General features: G+C 36.1%; 1 long non-coding RNA gene across 1 annotated transcript; it reads right to left on the bottom strand.

The window, feature by feature from the left end:
• Positions 1-2,334: 2,334 nt before the first annotated feature.
• On the bottom strand, positions 2,335-4,048 carry LOC147488930 (uncharacterized). Its single transcript, XR_015203083.1, has 4 exons — positions 3,666-4,048; positions 3,060-3,162; positions 2,882-2,986; positions 2,335-2,460 (listed from the first exon to the last, which is right to left on the bottom strand). It is a non-coding gene; the product is annotated as an uncharacterized LOC147488930 (long non-coding RNA).
• Positions 4,049-21,663: the final 17,615 nt, after the last annotated feature.

The raw sequence follows: 21,663 nt of genomic DNA, 5'->3' as shown, positions 1-21,663 counted from the left end.
TCAAAAACCACACACTGACTTTGTGTGTGTGTTTCTAAGTCAGTACACCAGAAATATATATTGATAAAGAAAAACTCGAAGCTACTATAAACAAAACAATGGTCCTGGTCAATTTAAACTTGATATATATATATATAAAACAAGACAGTTTATCGTATACATACAAGTTAATTTTAACATCTTTATCCTAATGAAATATTTGATTAACAAGAGCATACGTGGTCATGGACAATATGACATCGGATTCTAGGAATATTCAAACTATGTATCCTACTAGTGCAGTCAAAGTTTCAAAGTGCACCACATTACATTGCCATTCAACAGAACAAGATATCCGACCATATGCATTTTGAGTTATCTTAGTTACAAGCATTCATGTAATATGATGTTGAGATAGATAGAAATAGATTTTTTTTTAAAATAATTATTCCACCATAAAAATTTAAAAAAAAAAAAAAAAAAAAAAAAAAAAAAAAAAAAAACTCCACAAATCAGCCCAGTTTTCATTAGAGATTACCAAATGATTGGAGCTTTTCGTCTAATTAGCAGCAAAACAAAAGTTGGCACTTCAGTAGGGGAGAGTTTGAATTGAGATGAGTATTCAATCTAATCTCAGTGAGGAGTTCACCTGGTTTTAATTGGGTCGGGGATTAATTTTGGGTTTTGGTTGAATTTAGATAGGAAAGTTCCTATTTTACCCCGCTTCTACTTATTTGCTAAAGAGAACGAGATGTGGCGTTGATTTAGTGATATATGAATGGTTAGGATCGGCTGTCAAGATAATATGTCAACTGGGGGCTGTCAAGGTAGCCGACCACATATATATTGAAAATGCATCAACTTGTCATACATATACTTAAATCAAGCAATAACTCACTCATCGATACTACAAGTCGGAATACATGACCAAAAACACAACAAACACAAACAAAAAAAAAAATTTCAATTCAAACGTGGGTGTTCAACATAACAATAATAACCAAACTCAACAAGTAATACCAGCATACTAATTAACCTACTCATGCATCCAATCTCAAAATAAAGTACACACCACAAGAATAAATTAATTCGACAAAGTCGAAACTAAACTTGGTCATAGTTTATTTAAATGAAAGAAAAGCTTGTAGATATACTTGGCTCAATTATTCATAATGAAAACAGCAAGGGAAACGTCCACAAAACTGATCAAAAGTCATGAATGAATTCACATTATCGACCTATACAAGCTTTCCCACCAATCATAGTTTCTACTTCACTTTGTCATAAATTTTTGCCTATAAAAACTTAAAAACTGTAATGTCTCCTGCAAACCACCCTGTGAGCCATATATCCCTGGAAAACTCTTTGAATCTATTTTCCAACGGTCCAAATGGCGTCTAAAACCAATCACTATGTAGAAAGATATGACTATTTTGGTGAAAGGTGTCAAATCGGCTCAAACCGATTTTCTCTCATTTCTTCATCTTGGGTGGTGATATACCATATATATTAGAATCAAACAACCATTAATTCAGGGTATTTGAGGTTCCCATCATCTTCTCCATTTGTGAGTTGTGATTTTCGCCAAAAAGAATGAGATAAGGATGAAGAGAATTTGACATTGTGTTGTTGTGTTTCTCTGGTTCTACCTCAAACCTTTAAAAGTGGGTTATGGATCTTAGAATGGTTATTGAGATAGACCTAAACTCAATTCACTAAGCTACCCACTCAAAAGTCTACAAGTCTCGAAGCCCATTTAATTGCTACCAAGCCCGAATATAATCTTTAAATATGGGGTGTTACATCTCTAGGCTCTCGGTTGCCAACAAAATCAACCATCCTATTTAATTAAGAAAGGAACAAAAAGTAATGTAAAAAAAAAAAAATCAAATAGCTATTAAATTGAGAGGAGCAATCAAACCCGAAAGTAGTTAACAATGAATGATAACAAAACCCACCTGCAACTAAGTGCCCTTGGAAATGATCGAGAATATCTCCAAAGACCAATTTCAACATGCTCCGAAAGTACCCTTTTGTGTAGGTTTGCACGTTCCTTAAGCAACTAACATGATTCTTCACACTAAAATAATCCACTAGGAATTGAAACAACTATTAGAAAAACTAGTGGTATACCTTATAGAACTTATACACTTTAAGAACATTAAGACCCTTAAACAAACACATTCAGAAAACAAGCAATGGTGTTCTTGATTGATATATTTTATGTGGGTTCAACAAGATATACATTATTTAAGCAGCTAATTGTTGGATGTGATCACCTAGCTACTTGTGCTGATGAAGTAAAATAATCACGCATTGACACCAAATAATCAAGCATGATACACACACAGTAGCAGGACATACACAGAACTGGAAAAATAATATTAAATAAATAAACATCCACATTTGATAAGAGTCGATGCTAGCTCCAAATACCTTAAATACTGCACAGCGAGACAATAATCCAAATGAAAGCCATACCTGGAGAAAAACATAGAACCATACTATAGTTATCAGATAAGCTAATTGTATCTTACAAACATCATTCACGTAGATACAATCTAAGAAGTCTTGGTTCATTCGAAATTTGACATATATCATACTAAACTATTCAAGGCTTTTATCCCATGATCCAACTTGACATAACCAGAGAGAGAGAGAGAGGATATGAAAATCCATGACCAAAAGACTAATTCAACATAATTACGTACATTATGTGCTAACAGTGCATGCATGCATATGTTGGAAACTAGCTTATAGCGGTACTATAGCCACTAAACTAAAGAATGTGAAGAACAAGTGTAAATGCTAACATACGTACAAGATAACATTATATTTACAAGCAACAAATGAAATGAAAGGTAGATATAGTAGTTGTATAAACAAGAAAAGTTAGACTTACATTTCTATGAGGATTATACTTAACAAGAAATAAGAGAAAGACTTTGATACGTTCGCTGATCTTAACCCTCCACCAATTAATTCTTTTGAAGTCATCATCTTTCACCTGCAACAGACAACAATAAGAACTATTTTTTACATATAAACCAGTAATGAAAGTTACGAGGAATTTGTACAACATTGTTCTCTGCAGCACGCTATTGGCTCAACATTTCTTGCCATTCTTTACAATGATTGCATGCTTTCATCCCAAACAGCTGCCTTGTATTGTAATGGAAACACCTACACATATGCAAATCTTAAGAACGTGGCAGTTGGATCAGTCGTAGGTGAACCCTTTCTAAATGAAAGCTACATTGTATCGACTCTGAGAACAATTACATGCAAGGTGAACCAACCACTTACAACAGTAAACAAAGTAATGGCAGAAAAATGATTATAATTATAAAGAAGATAACAAATTCAGAAATTACATTCAAATTCAAAAATAAAAAGCAAAATCAATCAAAATAGAACCAACATTGCACCAAACAAAGTAAATATAAATCAAACCACTTTTTTATGTGTTTTGTCCGATTAAGAGATGAAAATGAGATCTGAAAGAAAAATTAAAATCAATTCAACCAAAAAATCTGTAACATCACAAAGCCCTAACTCAAAAATTAAAATTTGAAAATTGGAGAGAGAAAATCGAAAATTCTGATTGTAAACACTAATTCTCTCGCAGACGTATCCTCTCAAGCCCTAAGTATGAAAAAGAAGAGAGAATTTAAAGAAGATCATACCTAGAACCCGAGATTTCTCCATTTCCCATAACCAAATGAACAAGAATATAGTGAAGGTGAGAAAGGGTGAGAAAGTAGAAAGAACCTTTTGTCGAAGACTGAAGAGTTGATGATTTGAGAGCTATCCTCTCTGAAACTGATGTGAGTTTGAGATCGATGAATTTAAGTTTTATGTGGTTTCCTTTCTTTTTTAGTATTTGTTTTATTTGTTTCCAACAGCAATTGAGTGTTCTAATACCGTGAGAAAATAATTCAATTAGTTTTTTGATATTTACAAACGGAAAAGGATTATTCCTTACGCTTAGATACCGTTAACAAGTAACTAACACTTACAAAGCGTTACGAAGCCAAAATTGTGTGCGTTAGTAAATCACCCAAATGGTGTAGTGTCGAGAACATTTTATGTGCAAACATAACCATAGACCGAGCCAGTACCAACGAGTCTCCTTTCACACTTTCCTTCGAAATAGAAGCAGTAATACCATCAGAACTTATAATCACAACTACACGTTTTGAAATCGTCAAATCAGGAGAAAACGACAACATCTTATTCAAAGAAGTCAACCTCCTAGAAGAGCGAAGGGAAACTGCTGCAATATCCCTAGCTCGGTACCACCAAACCATCCAACGATCTTACAACAAGAAGGTCGTCCCAAGATCTTTCCAAGCTGGCGACCTAGTCCTCAAAAGGACCTTAGCACCAGCCAAGCTTGACCCAACTTGGGAAGTCCCATACATAGTGTATAGAGTCGTTGAAAATGGAGCTTACTGGATCAAAACTCAGCTCGGTGATATGCTTCCCCGACTTTGGAATACAGCTCTACTCAAATGTTTTTACCAATAATTTTTCTCTAGATGTATCAATCAATATGAATGAAATTTCATCAACATTTCGCGTATAAGTGTTCTCTTTGCATTACATGAGTACCACACATCTTGCACTCGCTGCCCGATCTGGGATATCAAAGTAACCGACCTAACACCAACGCCAGGGTTAAGTACGACTCAACCATAGTTACCACGCAAAGGCTAATTATCAATCAAATCTAATCCACGATCCCCTAAAAGACCACAAATCAACTTAACACCAACACCACGGTTAAACACGATTCAACTGTAATTGCCATGCAAAGGCTAATTATAAGTCAAATCCAATCCAAGGCACCCCCAAAAAGACCACAAGTCAACTTAAGGCCTTTGAAAGGGTTAAGTTTGACTCAACTATAATTACCACTCAAAGGCTAATTATCAGTCAAAAATCAATAAGAAGTTCCCCCAAAACTAACCACTCAATTAATACACACACCTAAGGACACGAAGAAACCTAGGTGCCAACTACGTGCATCTATCAGGTCGTACACAAACACTTACGACCTACAAGCATCAGACGATCTACCAAAGTATGACAGGTCATTGAGTCTACTACTATACAACACAGGTCAACAAATAACAAAACAAAAAGCAAGGGAACCAATCACATTCATACAAAATTCACAGACAATCTCATTTCAAAACAAGTAAGTAATTTAAATACTTTACTTACTACAAAGTCGGTTAGATACTAGAGGCCCCCAACTTATCTTGGGAAAATGACCTCAGTATCCCCATAAAAAATAGAAGTTATCAGTATCAACAACAAAAGAAAATATAGTTCAAAAACTTCATCCATAATCAAACATATCACAAGAATAGCAAAATTAGTTGACACAAGATAGATGCTCCACATTTAAGGGGTCTAGATTGCAGCCATTTTCACCAATAGAGCTACTAGCCAGATCACCACTTGCATTAGGCACTTTAGTGGCAGCATCCTCAGTTGGTTCAGTAGCTGGTACAACACTCAAGTTGGTTGGTAGATCATATTGTCTACTAGCATCTATAACAATACTTTCTACAGCCACTATTGTAGCCCTACTTTCAACAGACCTTTTGAGGGTTTTGTACTTACGTTCTAGTTCTATATAATCATCCACTAGAATGTAGACATCACCATTCTCCACCAGATCAACCAGGTCATTATACTCCTTCTGGGCTCGTTCAGCAACGACCTGCGATTGTTTGCTCTCAGCAATCCAATGTGTTACCTCCACCCTTGAAGAGTCAAGAGATAGCTGCAATAAAGCCACCTCCCAGCCAAATCTCCGACCTGAGCCCTCAGCCCTACCACTTCAGCTCATTTAACTTCTTGCACAACCACCAACTTGTCATAAGCCTCCTTGGCAATCTCCAGCTCCTTCTTGTACAGGTCAAAGATAGTTGCCATCTCTCTCAACTTCCTATACATCGCCAAAACCTGACAAGATAACAAAGTAAATCAGGAGTCAATATCACAAAGCACATAACAAATTGTATGTCGGAGATAAACTTACAAAACACAGCGAGCGATCCATGTCTTTCAGGTTCACCTCCAAATGTTTCCCAGTCTTCAGCTAATGCCTATCTCCATCTAGGGCAATACTCTCCAACAACCCATTCGCAACCAGCAAAGACTTGAAGCAGCAGTCCTTATTCTTCACCAGCCACGACAGCCCACTCACTGGGTCTTTACAGGTGACCATTATATCCAGAACGTCAGACTCACTAGTCTTATCACCTTGGAAAGTACTCCCAGACCCTTTGTATTTTTGGGCAGTTGGCTCAGTGTCACTAGCCTTCTTCTTGCCCCTGGCATCAACCACACCAACATCAATCGCCAGCTCCTTCAAGTTCATTCTTTTCAAAGGAGCCCGACCTGATGAAGAATGACCTTCCACTGTAGCATGTCGTTCCTCAGACTCAGGTCGCGTCATTTTACCCACCTCAGGCTCGCCACCTCAGTTCACCTCTTCAACTGAAGCCTGCAAAATGGAGCGAGAGCATGATAAGCACATAAATACTACACATTTATGCCCATATTTATGTTATATTTTCTAGTTAATTACTATAAGTTCTTTTGATTAGTTTATTTCCTTGGTTTTACATAAATCTGATAGGGTTATATACTAAAAGCATTACTTTTGTATTAACTCTAATTCTTTATATTTTGAATGAGAATCATATGGGCAAATGTTATGCATATTATATATGTTATTAGTTATATGCATGTGTCTAATACTTTATGTTGTAGATGATATGGTGTGAACACACAGAATATCATATCATCAGTACCTTATAAAGTATAAGTAAACGTTCATAATCTAGATAGATTTGGACAAACCATTAGTACGATTGTAGTATAATCTGGTATTAGTCTATCTTGACTATAGGATTACACTAGTACACTTTGTGTGTATTGAACAGGACCAAATGAGATTGTTTCTCCTTATACTGACTATATAAGAGAACAAACGCCTCTGTTATTATGGATGCTTGTCCTCCTAATCTGGATATAATAACAGGCACTTACATGCATTATACATTGCTTTAAATCATCAATGAGTGAGATTCATTTGTGAATCAACAAGCTCGATGGATTAGGTAATGACATTGTATGTAAGGTGTGTTGTTGATTATAGAAGGAATCCGTGTCCTGTAAGAAGTTGGGTTGATGATGTCCCTTTGAGGAGCTCAAAAAGATTGTCATGTAAACCCTGTAAGTGGATTTATTCCGACATGACAATGAGGTTGAGTGGTACTACTCAAGGACATAAGAAGTTGATTAATGTAGTTGTCAGTAACTTGACTTAATCAACGGACATTCGATATTTTAAACACGGGGAGATCAACGAGCATATAATATGGAGCCCATAAACGCTGACACGTAATTTGGGATTAGGGGCGGTAGTGCAACAATGGCCTTTAGTGGAATAAGCCATTTGTTGACGGACTTGGGCCGTGTGTTCGGGCGAACATGGGAAGCCCAAGCCCGTTAGGAGGCCCAACCCTAATTTCTCCTCATGGTCCCTGTTGTAGCCTATAAATAGAATACTCTTTCTCTCTGGCCGAAATTAACCTATTCACTCTTCACTAGATTAGAAAAAGAGGCAAGGAAAGATAGATCTAAAACTGGATCTAGCTTTGTGAGAAAGAAAGGGATTGGTAGATCATTGCCCACACAATGTCTAATTTGTTATGAAGGAATACAACAGAAGATCAAGGGGTTGATTTCGGATTTGATAAAGCTTAGATTCTCAGAGTTATCTAAATCGGATTCAAAGGTATGTTTTATATTCAAAATCGTGAGAACCCTATTGATTCCACTGCACGTGGGTTCTCGCGGTTTGTAGAAATTTTGCATTCTGAATAACGGTTCCTACAAAATCAACGCAAATACAAAGAAACGGGCTGAGACTGAGGACTTTACGGAGTTGTGAGATTCTCACGTCTTGATTACAGAGAGAATACACAAAACAAGATATGCAATAACATGTGTATGACATTATAAAGCTACTATAAAAAGTTGAGGTACTATTGTCAAGAGGGCAAAGCGCGCCCGCGCCTTAAGAAGCCTATGTCAAAGCGCGACCCGCGCTCCCTTCTAATTTCACAGAATAACAGTGTTTTCCAGAACCTTCGCAGCTTCGCGCTAACTACTTGGATTTCAATTTGGGAAGTTCTAAAAAGATTCAAACACAAAAGGAAAGATTTCCAAAAATGGATTACAAGGCTTGAACGCCCTAATCCATCTCTATAAAAATAAAGAAAGTGGAGAGTTTTTTCTCTCTCTTGCCCCATCACAAAAACTCAAGAGTAGTTCGAGAGCTTGTTGGAGAAGAAGCCAACGCCTACCACACAGTTTTGTCGATGATTTCTCTTCCATATTCTTTTGTTTCTTCCACCATATTTATGAGTAGCTAAACTCAAGGCTAGGGCTTTGGTGAAGCCCTAGACTTGCGTAGGATATCTTTATGTTACTGTAACTGTTCTCAAACCAATTTTAAATGATTAATATATTGTTTTCACACTAATGTTAGTGGTTTACTTGCATTGATTATATCTTGAATGATTAAATTTCATATCTTGACTAGTTAATCATAGGATTCCTATTCCATTAGCATTATAGCATGGTTTTTTATTGTATATTGGATCTGTGAGGAGTTGTGATGTAATAAGACAACTCTTGCTAGGGATTCATATGTTTGCGTGCTGAAATTCAATTCGACTTCATGTATAGATGCATATTAGGGGTTAAACGAGCACATATTCGAGGAAGCTAGGGTCTCCTTTCCCTCATGCTACTCGTAATTACACGAGAACTTTAAAACAGTGAATTAAGAGAACCTACAAGAGTCTAAGGTGGAATCAAACGCCTTAGTGTTTCCACCATTCATAGTTAATACAAGTTTCATAATTTTCATAGTATAATTAAAATAGTCAGTAATTAAACACTCTTCAAATCAACAACCATAATATTCGGATTAGGTTAAGTAGTATTTTAGAATTCAGTTATTCCTAGATTACAATCCCTGTGGGTTCGACCTTGTTCTCGCACACCTACTACAATAGACCTTGTGCGCTTGCAAGTAATAATAGTAATAGGAGTTAATTAACATATTTATTTCAGTTGGTTAAATCTCTATCAAGTTTTTGGCACCACTGCTAGGGATTGTAGTGGCATAATTGAACGTTAAAACATTGTTTTTCGTATTTCGTGATTTTTCGTAATTAAAATTAGTAATAGTAATAATTTAAGTGTCTGTTTCAAATTTCCTACATAAGACCATAGGAATAAGTTCCTGACCTCTGTGATAAGTTTCCTAGAAAATTTGAAACCTACTGCGGAGAAACTTAGATGGCGTCCGCCCTAGTTAGTTTTCCTTCGAGAGCTATTTCGTGCCCCTTCTCTTGCTTTTTGCAAATTAAACACAAAGCGCGCACACGCCCTATTCTAGTGTTTTCTGAGCGCGCACGCACCTTGACGTCTATACTAAGACATTTTATTTTTTGCAGACTACTTCCAATTGCTTTGAAGAACCCAAAACCTTGCTCGTACAAGTGTTCCAGTGCTGAAGGACACAATGAAACTAAGGGAGGTATTCTTCTTATTCGTAGTTTAAATTTGTTTGTCTTCTGTGCCTTGATAGTTAAATACGATTCCTAGGTTTTAGAAGTAGTTTATGGTAGAAACTCGGTCTGATAACATACCTTTTGCACCGTTTGATCCTGAGATTGATCGCACTCTCCATAGGAGAAGTAGAAATCCTGAGTTAGAGGTACCCGTAACTTTTGTTGGCAATACACATATCTTTGCTGACATGGAGGGTAATAACACTGACGTAGATGCCCAAGTACCTAGATCTACTAAGGAATACATATATCCTACTAGGACAACCCGACCATCTTGCATTGTTCCCCCTTCAACCAATGCTAATCACTTTGAGTTGAAGCCCAATCTGCTGAGGCTCTTTCCTAAGTTTAGGGGAACGGATGAGGAAAATCCATATCTTCATGTAAGGGAATTTGAGGATATTTGTGGGACTATTAAGCTTTAACAATTTAGTGACAAAGCTATAAAATTAAAATTATTCCCATTTTCTCTTAAAGAAAAAGCCAAGAGTTGGTTTCACACTCTCCCATCGAATTCCATAATGAGATGGAAAAAGTTATGAATTGTGCTTTTAAAGAACTTTTTCCCTAATCATAAGGCAACTGCTTTCAGAAAAGACTTGTCATCTTTTTGGCCAAACTGATGGAGAGTCATTATGGAAGTGTATGGAGAGGTTTAAGAACATGCTCTTGCAGTGTCCTATCCATGGCCTAGAGAAGAATAGGCTAGTGCAGATTCTCTATGAGGGTCTTGATTTTAATTCTAAGGATATGATTGAGACCATGAGTACTGGAGATTTCTATGATAAGATTGTAGAAGAAGCGTGGACCTTTTTAGAAGAAGTCTCTGAGAAGGTCCAGCAATGGAAAACTAGTCGTGAGCCTAAGAAGGTGGCTAGTAGTATTACACAGAATGGTTTGTTCCACGTTGACAAGGAATTTGACACGAACGCTAGGATGGTCGCTTTAATTAGAAGAGTTGAAGCTCTCGAGCTAGAAAAATAGTCAAACTCTCTAGCTCCAGTTAACAATGTTGATGCCCCCTGGTTGTTTTTTGTGTGATAGTCCTGATCACGTTATAGATAATTGCCCTGGCATAATTGAACAAGTCAATGCTTTTAATTCATACAAAAAACCAGTCAATAATCCTTTTTCTAACACGTATAACCCTGGGTGGCGTAACCACCCCAATTTGTCTTAGTTTAAGGGTATACATCAAGGAGGTCCCGTGAGTGACTCAAACCCCGTGCAACAGTATGCACCCCAACCACTGAAACCCTCACCTTTAGAGGAAAACCTTGCTCAGTTAACACAGGCCACTTTTCAATTTCAAAAAGATATCCAACAATAATTACTTTCAAACTCGCAATCAATTGCCAAGTTGGAAGTTTAAATGGGTCAGATTGCTAGTAATTTGAATGAGGGATAAGGGTAGGTTTCCTAGTCAACCAGTGGCTAACCCAAGGGGGTCAGTTAGAAATAGATTCTAACTTGAACCAAGCTCACCAGGAGCAAGCCAAGTCTATCATTGTTCTTAGGAGTGGTAAACATGTTGATAATAGGGTTGAGATACATAGGAACGCTGAGGTCAGATCTGATCCTATAGAGTGTGAGTATGAGGAGAGTAATGTGAGTGAATCTAATAGTCATAATACTTCTAGGAAGGGTGTAGAGCCTCCTATTGCTATAGAGACTAACCCTGTGCTATCTTATATACCTAAAGCTCCTTTTCCCTAATGTTTGATTCAAGTTAAGAAAGGTTCTAATCTTAATGAGATAATGGAGATGTTTAAACAGGTTCAAATTAATATTCCGTTACTTGATGTTATAAAACAAGTTCCTTCCTATGCTAAGTTTCTTAAAGATTTGTGTACACAAAAACATAAGTTGAATGTGCATAAGAAAACTTTTCTTACTGAGCAAGTGAGTTATATTATCCAAAACCGAACCCCGCCTAAGTTTAGAGATCTAGGATGCCCTACTGTTTCCTGTGTTATTGGTGATCATATGATTGAGAAGGCTTTACTTGATCTAGGCACTAGCATTAATTTGTTGCCTTATTTGGTTTATTTACAGTTTGGTCTTGGTAAGTTGAAACCTACGCCAATTACTCTTCAATTGGCAGATAGATCTATTAGGATTCCACGTGGTATTATTGAAGATGTGTTGATTCAGGTTGATAAATTTTATTTCCCTGTTGATTTTATTGTTCTAGATACACAACCTGTTCAAGCTCCTAAACACCATATTCCGGTCATCTTAGGTCGCCCTTTTTTAGCCACTGATAAGTGCTCAAAAAGTGCTATTTAACCCTCGATTATGCCTCTTGTTTAGCCATCTTAGTGGACTAATAGTGTTTGGAAGTTATGTTTTATGATTCTACAGGTGAAAGGGAGAGTTTTGTGGAATATTAGAGAAAAATGGGTAAAACAAAGCAATTCGGAGCATTAAGGATCACATGAGAAGCCCGTGGACAATCATGGAGAAGGCCAAGGAATTGGAGCTATTAAAGATGCGACTTGGACCTATTTTAAAGCCTATTTGGAAGTCCAAGGCCAAAGGATTCGTTGCTTTGACCAAAGCTCGCAAAAGAGAATAAAAGGATAGAGCAGAAAAGACAAAATCGGCTAATGAGTCTGGGACGCATGGATCGAGCGTCCAGACGCATTGATCCCATCTGAGACGTATGAATAGTGCATCTAGACGCATGAATCGACATTGTAGCCAATTCCTTCTCAGTTTTAGAGACGAAGTTGGACTATAAAAGAAGTCTATTTGTATTAGGAAACAAATGACGGTTTGGAATGCTTCTAGAGCTCATTGTAACCTCTATAAATAGAGGACCAAAGTGCCTCATGTAAATTGCCAATTCACTTATATTCTTGTCTCCATAACTTGAGGCAGAGAGAGATTAATAATAAAAGATCGGTTTTAACTAGCTGAGTCTTAATAAATTAGTCTTTCTAGTCTTATGTTCTTCGACTCTTCTTCTTCTTGTTATTCCTTATCTATGGAAGGCTAATCTTCTCCTTCAAGGGAGGAGATGAAGCCAGTGCTTAAGGTTTAATGATTCTTCTGGTTCATGGTGTTCTTCAATCAGGTTAGTTCTTTATGTTTTTAGTTATTAGTTCCATTGCCCACACTAGGGGATGGAAGTATAGAATAGGGTTTATGTTTTGCAATGTTAATATCATGCTAGTGTTATTTACTTTTCTTCTAGTAGTATAGTTCTTTAGAGTTAGGGAAGTATTCTTTGTGTTGCCTTAGAAGGGGTAGCTCAGGGAGTGGCTGCCTAGGGGAAGTATTCTTTGTGTTTGCCTTAAGTGGTGATTCATTAAATGGCCGCCCTATTAGGAAGTACTCCTTGATGTTGCTCTCGGTAATACATTGAATGGCTGCCCGAGCTTACATAAAAGGAAAGAAGATATTAATAGCATAAACATAGGAGCAACCTTCAGTAGAGTTAATTGTTAACGATGTTTTGTCTAAGAGGGCATCGACACTCGCTCGATTGCCTAATTGTAGTCTACTTGTAAGAACAACCATGAAGCAGAAGGTCATTGATTAAAAGTATTGGTAGATTCTAATCTCTTGAATTCCCTCTCTTATAAATTCTCAATAGTTTAGTTAATTTAGTTTAGTTTAGTATTAGAATCTAAAATCTCTACAATCATAGTTTTTAATCCCTTAAACCCCCTCTCCAGTCCTGTCCTTCACATAATATACACTTAAAAGTGGAACGATACCCTACTCATCCTTTACTTATTAAGGGATAATTAGGTTTTGATACGCTTCTGTTTTGTTCAATGACCATACACAATCTACATACACAAAAAAAGGCAAGGTCAAATGGCGCCGCTGCCTTTTTAAGTTGTTTATGTTTAACGTTTTCTTTCAAGATTAGAACTTTGGATATTGAGGTAATTTTAGCCGCATCATCCATCCTTTTGAGAAAGAAAGAAGGTTGAAGGACATCTCGAAGACAAGATCTACCATCCAGGTTAGTCGAATCTTCATTCTTTTTATTACTTTCTTAGTATAGTTGCATCATAGTTTAGTTTTATTGCTTTCTAGTATAATTGCATTTAGGACCTTTTCAACAATTGAAGTTGTAAGCCAACACAGAGAAACATCAAACTCTAGTGTTTCTTGTCTGAATCTTGACAAACGGACTATCGTCTATGGGCAGTGGTACTTAAGCAATCCAAGTGATTCACCATAACCCTAGAAGAGACAGCCTTAGACAACGGACGAGATAGTAGCTGCAAAGCCCAACCCAGTTGAAGGAAAGTAGTTTTACATTTTAGTATAACTTAGAATAATTGCATACTATTCAAGCATAGTAGGATAGTTTTTCGTTATTTTCGCATAGCATTTTCTAGTGTATGCCCCGTCGTCCATATCATCGTCCGGTAATAACACAACAGTGGACAAGGTTTAACAACCGACTCACAAGAATACTAGACGAGATTGATACAATGGCCGCACGCAATAATGGAGGTGTTTTGGACACCAATAATCCTGAAGTTATCCCTCCCATGCAAGCACAACAGAGGAAGAAGTTGAGTGATTTCTATTCACCAATCATTGGAGACCCACGAAGCAGTATTGTTTTTCCAGAGACAGAAGCTAACCAGTTTGAACTTAGAGCATCAGTAATCTCTATGCTTCCAAAGTTCAATGGTTCAAACAATGTTCAGCCTTATGTTCACATGAACAAATTTCTATCAGTCCTCAGAACTTTCAAAAACCAGAATATCAGGGATGAGAGTATCAAGTTAATTCTTTTTCCACTCTCACTCGTAGGTAAAACATCCGAATGGTTAACTGCACAGCTGATTAATTCAATCAATAACTGGGAGAAGTTGAGAACAAAGTTTATGAACAAGTTCTACCCACCCCAGAAGACAAATGCCATGCAGCAATCCATCAGCAATTTCAAAGGAAAGGTGACTGAAGAATATCATCAAAGCTGGGAGAAATTCAATAATCTGCTAGTCTCATGTCCACATCATGGTTATGATAAGAGCACACTGGCTCATTTTTTCTTTCGAGGACTTTCTACTATGAACAAGCAAATGATACAATCAATGCATCAAGGTAAGTTTACATTATTGGATGGAGAGGAAGCCTACAACTTTCTCGAGAATTTAGTTGAAGACACTCAACAATAGAGTACTAGCAGCGAGGACGTAGCTAGAGTGGAGGGGGTGCCGAAGCAATTTGGCAACCAAATTCAAGAAGTCCCAAATCAAGCGATGATATCAATTATGGTAAACCTATAAACAGGACTTGAAACTCTGAACAAGAAGTTTGATCAGTTCTCTATGAATCCTCCAAAACCAAACAATTTCCAAGCTAAATCTCAGCCAACCAAGCCTTGTTATGCCATTTGTGAGCTATGTTCTGATGAAGGCCACACTACTAAAGAGTGTTCGTACTATCTGGATACTAATGCAGAGGCATGTATTATCAACTCTTTAGGAAGAAATAACCAGTTCAATGGAGGACGAATTATTGGAAGCCACAAAATACTAATCGAGGAATTTTCCTCCGTGATTCCAAAATCACCAAAAGGGAATAACAACGAAGATCGGGCCCAAAACCGCCAACAACCATATAAAAATCAACAGTCATACCAGAACCAGCAATACCAAGCTAACACAAACAGAGAGTTAGTACCAGATCTTATGAGTGGATATATTGCCCGCCTCAGTTGAGCAAAGCAGTTATCCCACATCTGGAAGAAGCTATCACCACCATTGTCAATGAGCTGAAACAGACAAATCAAATAACCCAGAAGTTGGAGAGTAACTTTAGTGTCATTCAAGGCCAGATAGGGCAAATCGCTGACGCCTTGACGAAAAGATCGAAAGGAGCATTACCAAGCCAGCCGGAGCCAAATCCGAAAGGAAGAGGTGTTCTGCAAGTGGATAACCTGGAGATTACTCATGAGCAAGTTAATGTTGTCACCACTCTGAGGTTGAAAAAGCACGCAACACGTAATTAATTGTGTCGTTGTTTGTGTTACGTATCTTTTGCAAATCTTACTTAGCCTAATATATATTGATTAGTATAGTGGCTAGCAAGGTATCAATCCTACTCTAAGTAATTAGTTGATAGTAATAGAAATTCCAAATCTAAATTACTCTAATGGATGCAAGTAAAAGATGTGGCTAAGTAATAAGTAATATATGGTTGATTTGATTTGAGATTTAAACTATGCATAAAATAAACTAAATTAAATATATGAATTATGAATCAAGAGAGAGAATATCTTGGGAGAGATGAATCCACCAAAATCATAGAATTAGTCTAATAGATCTACATATCATGCTTAATATAAATCACCAATAGAAACTCACCATACCTACAAACCTGATGCTCATAACCATGATGATAATATGTGGATTTCAACGTGCTTTCTATCTTTCCATTAAACACTTCTTCAATCTCCAATGATATCTTCTATCTAACCAAATTGTGCTTTAAGTGGCATTCAATATACAACTCTAGGTGCCATGAAAAATCCACATGTGGCATTAACCATACAACTAATTGAGGTGCCATAAAGAATCCAATCATCACACTAGAACACTAAAACTAGAAGAAAAGAATCTAGGGTTTGTGGTATTTGGCTCTACACAATCTTGGATTACCCCTAAGACCTCCTAACCTCCACAGGGGGCGCGTTAGATCAATGGACCTAATAAGAAGAAACTCAATGAGGGATTTAAACTAAAACATGATGAAGAAGAACTAAACTAAAACATACGAAAAGGCTTCATCTCCCTCCCAAGAGAAGGGAGATTAGCTCCTCATACTATGCTATTAACACAATATGAAAAGGAATAATCTTTATAACTATTAATGATGAAAAGGTCTGAACTTTTTCTCTTAATTCTAGATCTAAGATGCAAAACACTAAATTTCCTAGATGATTCTAAACCGAGGTTTTTGTGCCTTATATATTGGCTTACATGCTCGTGCGGATAAAGATCCTAATCCCATGTTTATTTGGTGTCAAACTCTCTGTAATCTTTCTAGAAGCAATCCTTATAAAGTTGGATTCGGTTGGGCCAAAGTTGGACGTGGCCCACTTTGTTCTCATGAGCTATTTCATTTAAAGCCGCAGCTTCTCGGGATAGCTTTAGGTTCCTAATTCTTGTGAAACTCTGACTTCTTTTCCATGTTAATCTCATCTTCCTATGAAGTCGAAATTAAGGCTTTGAGATCAGATTGAAGACTCTTCTAACTCAATTATTATCCTCTTTTAGAGTCCCATTAGGCTTGGCACTTATGGAGACAAATATGACATTTTGCCCTAGGCCTTTAGCTGTAATTCCCAGTGACTCCTTTTTGACTTGTTTGACTTCTTTTCCTTCCATATTTCACATTTAGGTTCTTTGACCTGCAAAAACTCAAATTGCATCATATTAGAATATTTAAATATAAAATGGAGACTAACATACACATAATTGGGGTTATAAATCATTACTTTTTTGAGCACTTATCACAACCCCCAACTAGCATTTTGCTAGTCTCTTAGCAAATATATGTTATACTAGAGAAGTGTTCAAAGCTAACAATACTAATTAAATAATAAACTAACTCACTTTCGAGAGCATGGCATGTTGCATTTGCCATATGCAACAAGGCCTTAAACCTTTAAGTTACCCTTAAAGGACGAAGTTATAGCCTCGTGAGGGTTTTCAGGTTGATATACCCACAAAATCAATTTTACATATGAACTATGGTGAAATCTAGAGAAAACAACTTTTTAGGTTAAAATGTCTAAATCAAAAGGTTACTACTTATCACACCCATGATCATAAAACATTAGGTTAAGGTTCTATTCATAAAGATAGAAAAGACCGATTAATCATCCTAACTAGAGCTTATTCATTTTAACCATTTTGATTTCTTTCTCTTTTCCAAGCAACGGAATTTCTACCTTACCTTTGGATTAGTATTTTGACTTCAAATCTCACCATTTCATACACTCACAAGAAAATCTCTCTCAGATAAGTTTTCTATTTTACCTCCATATGTAGGGAAATGAGTAAAAAAATAGAACATCCCACACATTTAGTTGAGGAAAAGATGTAAATTTTCAAATATATAAATAAAGTCTCATGGAAAGAATGTCAATCACATTTGAAGTGTGGTCCTTCACTTTAGCATCCCTCTCACCTATTCTACACTTCATATCATACTTTAGTGATAAGTCCGGGTATTAAAATGGGGCTTAGGGACAGGTTAACAAGAAAAGTAAAAAAAGATTCAAAAATTTTGAGAATATACTAAAGACTTTTTGCTTTTGACCTTCTTAGAAATTTTCTTCACTTGTAGACCGCAACACTTGACCTCTATCACTACTTTTGCTCAATTATTTATATTTCTTTTCTTTCTTTTTTTTTTTTATTATTATTGAGCAAAAGGAATGATTTTCTTCATTTGACTTTAGTAAAATTTCCTTCAAAAATCTTCTTCATTCTAGCTTTCTCTTTAGTCTTTAGAAATCCTCATAAATATGGATAAGGCTGATAATATGGGATATACTCCTTATCTGGAGTTGGGTTTAAGATGGTTGGTTTAAGAATAAAAGGTTTAATATATAAGGCTCAAAAAGTGGTTAATATGATAATCCTACTAGGTGGGATAAAGGCTGATTGGGTTACTACTTGACTTATCAGTATGATATTCCGCTTTGAATAGACTACAAGACCTAATGGCTATCTCCCCAGTTGATGCCACCTCGTGATTGACCAAATCAAGAATAAATGAGACTATACAACGAATTTAAGCACTGAAAAATGGTTGAGTCAACTTGGACTCAGATTTACGTAAAGACTCTCCAAGGAATTAAAATTGAAAGGCTCAAGTCTCACAGGTCAAGTCTCTGTACTAATCATCTAGTTTGGTAGAAGTTTAAGTTGCTCTTTCATTTGAAATTCCTCTAGTGGTGTATTATATGAACTTACTTTAGACTAAGACTTTTATCAGTGAGATCTATTTCTAGTAATAGAAACTTAGTCTAAAAGTCTTACTAATCCTGGTCATGACTTATAATTTCCTATTTCATTAGCCAGTTTAAACGATAAAAATATACTTTTCACCTAGAATCACCATAATTCACATATAAACTTCCCAAATATTGTAATTAAAATATTGCAAAATTTTAATTCTCACCCCTAACTAAATTAGGCAATGTCCTCAATGACTAAATAAAATAACTTAAAGCTTACCATAATTGAAATAATCAGGAGAAGGAGAGATATTACCTTAAATGTGCAAAATTACATTCCTAAAATCTAGAATTTATATCCTTAACAAAAGAAATAGGAGTAATGATGAGGATTAAAATTACTACAACGACTAAAATTTGTCATGTGCATGTCCATAGAGTTATCGCCTCCAAAAAAATAGATGTAGAATTTAAGAGTCACATGTACAAATGATTTGATTGAAAAATTTTAAACAATGAATAATAGTAATAATAATAATAATAATAATAATAATAATAACTTAAAATACGGAATACAAGATTTGTCTTAGTTAAGTAAAATAAATAAAGCCATATTAGACAATCAAGTACACCAAAGTGATCAAAAATAATTATTAAGAAAATCTAACTGCGATAGTCCAAATTTCTCTACCGAGAAAATCGGTTAATAAGCTCGGATTGATTATCCCAATACAATTCCAAGCCTATTAAGAATTGATTCGATAATCAATACCTGACATTAAGAACAATCCCAATTTTTTTTCACATTCTTTTTTTTTTTTTAAACCTGTTCATGGCATTGTTTTCAAAGGACTCTCCATAACAGAGTTCTGCGTGATTTTTTTTTTTGTTCGGTCAACTATTTGCAAACTTGTCCTTGAGCTGGCGTAATGTGTATGGCCAAACAGAGGGCAAGAGGACACAACAAAACCACAGGAACGAGACTAAAAATTCAAATACTTGGTTGGTATAAAATCGTCCAGTTCAGAACCTTGTTTCTCCTCCAAATCTTCTCAAGCCTAAACAAATACCCATAATCTACCATTCTTTTATTATAATCGAGAGCACCTTATCAGTGAAGGACCGTGAACAATTCGTTGAAGTTCAAAACCTGGTCACAAAAGAACTACTACTAGCTAATAAGTCCTTAAGGTTCGGGACCTTCTTTCTCTCAATTCCTAAACAAATACTCATAATCTACCCATCTTTACAACCTAAAACCACGACACCCCTCTTGTTCTTCTCTCTCCCACATTGTAACAGTGACAAAAATAGAAACCATCTCTATTGAATGTAATCGAGACCTTCTAGAATTTAAAGAATTCTAAAATTGGGTGATAGCTTATCAGGAGAATAGGACGTCCAACACCACGATTTGGAAATCTAGAGTTCCAGAATTTTAATTTTAAAACATTGTGTGAACTGACCGAAGTTAATACTTGCCGATTGGGAAGTGTGCCACGTCTTGGGTAAACTAGAAGATGAAGCCGTAGCTTCTGGTTTTGGTTGAAGGAGGGTTTAGTGCGGCTGGAGGAAGATGATAGAGGCGATGAGTGAAAGAAAGTATCGGGCCTTCTTTGCTTAATAATCATAAAAGCCTTGTTAATTGGGCTTTTTGAGTTTTTAGGCCCAAAATGATTATCAGTAAACTTTGACTAGGATTGGGATCCAAAACAAAGTAGGATTCTAACTTACTAGGGGAATAGAGAACTAGTCCATAATAGAGAAGAATTCCACCTTACTAACGACAACTTAACATATATATGCATCACGCATACACTTCAAAGCTCATATCAATTTAATTCTTATTCATAAAAACTAATCACATTCATAAACTATTGATAATATAAATAATTAAAAGCAACTAATCTCATGACAGTAGAAAATAAAACTTGCGCTTGAAAAAGATTTGTAGGTATTTGCGGTGAAAGCGGTGAAATATGGAGAGTATGGGTCGATTTCTTCTGACATGTTTTGGCTATGAGATACAGAACGAAAGAGATGTAGAACGTATTGAAATAGTGAACTCAGGAGACGCTTACAAAGTATAGCTTTATAGGAGAAGTTTCAGACGTGCTCCACTTCTCTCCTAGTCGAGAAACGCGAAAGCTACTGACTTCTCGATTTGGGTAGATTTCTATTCCTTTTTGAACTCGAATTCTATAGACTACCTGACTCTCTCTTCTTTGTTTGCATGAAAATATTTAGTCTTTTGGGTTATGTTGGACTATCCTAAGTCCTTTGTCATTGTTTGAATTGGATTTGGAGAAAGCTATTCACAGGTTGGAAATATAAAAGCTCAAGAGTCATCAACTCACCAATTCTTTAGCTTTATATTTCAAAGAGTGTTCAGTGCACGCATCTATTTTATTTTATTTTTGTTCGATTTTCTTGTCATGAGATATTATCTATTTAAACTACTTGGGTTGCCTCCCATAAAGCTACATTTAATGTCGCCAGCCGACCACGACTTAAGGGGAAACTTAAGGTTAATTGATTTTTTTTTTTTTTTAATTTTTTTTTTTTTTAAATTTGTGGGTCTTTTATAGTCAAATTCCCTAGACTTAAAACTTGTTTGTAATCCAATTTTTGCTCTTTTTATCTTTCTTCTTTTCCATCCGTGGCCTATACATTTTAGTAGAGGGCTTAGTCATCTTAATTAAATCTTTGATAAATCTACGATTAAAAGTAGCTTGATATAAAGATGCTCGAATGTCTTCTATTTTTGTATGAGGTTGACCAGTGTCTAGCAATGTATTAATATGATGTATAACACTATCCTTGTTATAATTCATGCCTAATTGTGATACACATGATAAAAATGGATCTTTGTAGTTAGTGTTCCTAAAACTTTTATTAGCTATTGTGTGTACTACACATAGATCATCCATCTTTTCCGTATCATCGTCAGGGTTTCTAAATAGTGTAAATATGTTTACATCTACTCTCATATTCCCGAAAGTGATAGACATGTTCCCATTCCTACAATTAATTAAAGCTTCTGCTGTAGCTAAGAATGGTCTACCC

This window comes from Coptis chinensis, chromosome 7 (genome assembly GCF_015680905.1).
Source record: "Coptis chinensis isolate HL-2020 chromosome 7, ASM1568090v1, whole genome shotgun sequence".
NCBI lineage: Eukaryota > Viridiplantae > Streptophyta > Magnoliopsida > Ranunculales > Ranunculaceae > Coptis > Coptis chinensis.
The sequence above is the reverse complement of the archived record's forward strand: the minus strand, read 5'-3'. Positions and strand labels throughout refer to the sequence as shown.